Source organism: Rhinopithecus bieti, unplaced genomic scaffold (assembly GCF_001698545.2).
Source record: "Rhinopithecus bieti isolate Rb0 unplaced genomic scaffold, ASM169854v2 scaffold_73682, whole genome shotgun sequence".
Classification (NCBI taxonomy): Eukaryota; Metazoa; Chordata; class Mammalia; order Primates; family Cercopithecidae; genus Rhinopithecus; species Rhinopithecus bieti.
In genome coordinates this window covers 2,679,278-2,682,326 of record NW_016829166.1, presented here as the reverse complement: position 1 = coordinate 2,682,326, position 3,049 = coordinate 2,679,278, and the positions used below count along the sequence as shown (strand labels likewise).

The window sequence follows — 3,049 nt, the reverse complement described above, 5'->3', positions numbered from 1 at the left end:
AAAAAAAAAAAAAAAAAAAGAAAATCTCTAAAACTTGTCCTAAGTCATACAGCAAACAAACAAACATTCAAGAAAATCTACCTAATCGCAGTATAGACAGCAAGACTCTGTGACACTTGGGCATAACCTGTTCCCTCCCTTCCCATCGGCTCAGCATGATGGAAGCCTGGCCCTAGGTAGGCATGGCCAAAAAGATGAGGCTCCTTTTCCTCAAAGCTCCCAGTCAAGGGCCAGGGTATCTTTCTGGGAGAGAAAGTTTGCCGGCATCTCTCATCCTCTTTCTCCATGTTCTTCATTACAGAGGCTAAATTATAGGTTAACCCACCCAAAAAGTCAGAGGCTCTCCTTCACTCATAGGAAGGTGATGCTGCCATAGTCATGGCAATCTGAGAATATTGGGCCCATTAATGTCCTGGCCTTCATTTGCTCACATGGTAGTGGTTTTATGTTGGGAGAGAGAAGGTGAGAAGACCAGAGACTACCACCCATATCCACCAACCCACTCATAAAGCAAGGGTGCTTCTCCAAGGAAAGTGGCCCACTGTCCCTACCCTCAGGTCTGAAGCAGGTACTCAGAAATTTTTCCTAGTGGGAGAGTCAGGCCATAAGGACAGAGAACTCTGAAACTCTCCCCAAAGAAACTGACTTTATTTGGAGCACAGTGTCAGGGAGTTCAAGCCTGAGACCACTCTCAAAAACAATGGAGAGTTTGGTAGTAAGCAATTAAGAGGAAGCAGTAGCTGCATGAGAGCAGCAAGCTAAATTATAGACCAGCTAGTTTACCAGAGAAGACTGAAAAAAGAGATAGCTAAGAAGAACCCTCCTAGAATCAGAACAAACCTCAAAGACTGACTTCAAAAACTATCCCTGCAAATGTGTCTGAATTTAATAGGATCAAATAGTGGAGAAATTAATCCATAGGGTCCTATTGAACACAATAAAGAATTTGACTGGTAATTAATACAGCCTAAGAGCTGCTTGTGATTCAAACAAAGGCAGATAGCTGAACAGAAAAATTAAGGAAAGAGATAGCTGAAAGTGCCCTGCTAAACTACTGCCATCCCAGGGTGACTGTGCGTGTGACCAAGGCTGTGTCCTCTGAAGAATGACATCAGAAGCTTCATACTATGAGGGAAATAGACTTCACTAAAATAGTACAGTCAACTTACTAAATAAATAAATAAGCAAATAGCAACAAGCCTAGGAAAGAAGAAGGGAAGGGAAAAATCAGTATGCAAAATTGCTACAATATCTAAAAGTCTGTTTTTTTAACAAAATTATAACCCATGCCAAACAGCAACAACCAGTAAAGTATAAACCATAAACAGGAAAAAAAAAAGAGAGAGAGACGGCAACAGAAATTATCTGTGAGAAGGCACAGGTGTCAGATTTAACTGATTTCGAAGCAGCCATTATAAATATATTTTAAAAACTAAAGAAAACCATGATTAAATAAATAAAGGAAGATATGATGACAATGTCTCTTCATAGAGAGAAAGCAAATAAAAAGATAGAATATATATTTTTTAATTGATCTATAGATTCAACATAATCTCTATTAAAATCCTAGCTGGCTTCTTTGCAGAAATTGACAAGGTGATAAAATTCATATGGAAATTTAAAGTGCCTCAGAGTAAACAAAACAATCTTGAATAAAAGAACAAATTTGGAGGAATTTCACTTCCTTACTTTAAAACTTACCACAATGGTACAGAAATTAAGACAATGTGGCACTGGCATAGGCATAGACACACACATATATATAAATGGATTAGAATTCAGAGTCGAAAAATAAACCCTTATTTACAATCAACTGATTTTCCACAAGGGTGAAAGAACAGTCTTTTCAACAAATGGTGCTGAGACAATTTCATATCCATATGCAAAAGGATGAAATTAGACCTTTCTTCACATAATACACAAAAATGTACTCAAAATATATCATAGACCGAAATGTAAGAATTAAAATTATAAAACTCTTAGAAGAAAATATAAAGGACTAAACCTTTGTGACCTTGGGTTTCTACATCGATGCACATCGTAATAAAATTGATCAGAACCAGAGATAAAGGGCAAAAGGTAAAAACAGTCAGAGGAAAAAAAAGACATATCTACAAAGAGCAACAAAGATAAGAATAGCAGATGATTTGTGATAAGCAATGAAGCCAGAAGAAAGTTAAGTAACATGTTTAACAAACTGAAGTTAAAAATGTATTAACCTAAAATTCTATACACGGTGATAGTTATCTTTTTGAAATAAGGATGAAATAAAGACTTTTCAGATGCACAAAAGCTGAAAGACATCTTCACTAGCACATATGCAACACAAAAAATATTAAAGAAAGTCCTCAGGCAGAAGTAAAATTATATCAACTGGAGCAGAAGTGTGTTAAAATGCAGATTCCTGGGCTCAGACCCCAAGGATTTATCCCCATAGTTCTGCAGTATGGCTTAGACACATGGTATTTTATTTTCATGATTGTTTTATATTTGTTTTAATATATAAAACATGCACATGCCAGAAAATATAAAAAGTACAAAAGTGGGCCGGGCGCGGTGGCTCAAGTCTGTAATCCCAGCACTTTGGGAGGCCGAGACGGGCAGATCACGAGGTCAGGAGACCAAGACCATCCTGGCTAATCCGGTGAAACCCCGTCCCTACTAAAAAATACAAAAAACTAGCTGGGCGAGGTGCCGAGCGCCTGTAGTCCCAGCTACTCGGGAGGCTGAGGCAGGAGAATGGCGTAAACCCGGCAGGCAGAGCTTGCAGTGAGCTGAGATCCGGCCACTGCACTCCAGGCTGGGCGACAGAGTGAGACTCCGACTCAAAAAAAAAAAAAAAGTACAAAAGTGTTGGTAATCACTGGAAGTAGGTAATAGATACATTATTCACTATACTGTTCTACTTTTATCTACTCTGAAATTTTCCATAATAAAAAGTTCTTTTGACTTTAAAAAAAAAACCTGATTACAGGCAGAAATTCAGATCTACACAAAGGAATAAAGAGCACCATGTATGGTTCATTAAATGAGTAAATATATAATATTT

General features: G+C 37.8%; 1 pseudogene; it reads left to right on the top strand.

Annotated features, from left to right (window-relative positions):
- Positions 1–3,049, top strand: part of LOC108523910 (keratin, type I cytoskeletal 18 pseudogene) — an 8,136-nt pseudogene that overhangs the window by 3,243 nt on the left and 1,844 nt on the right.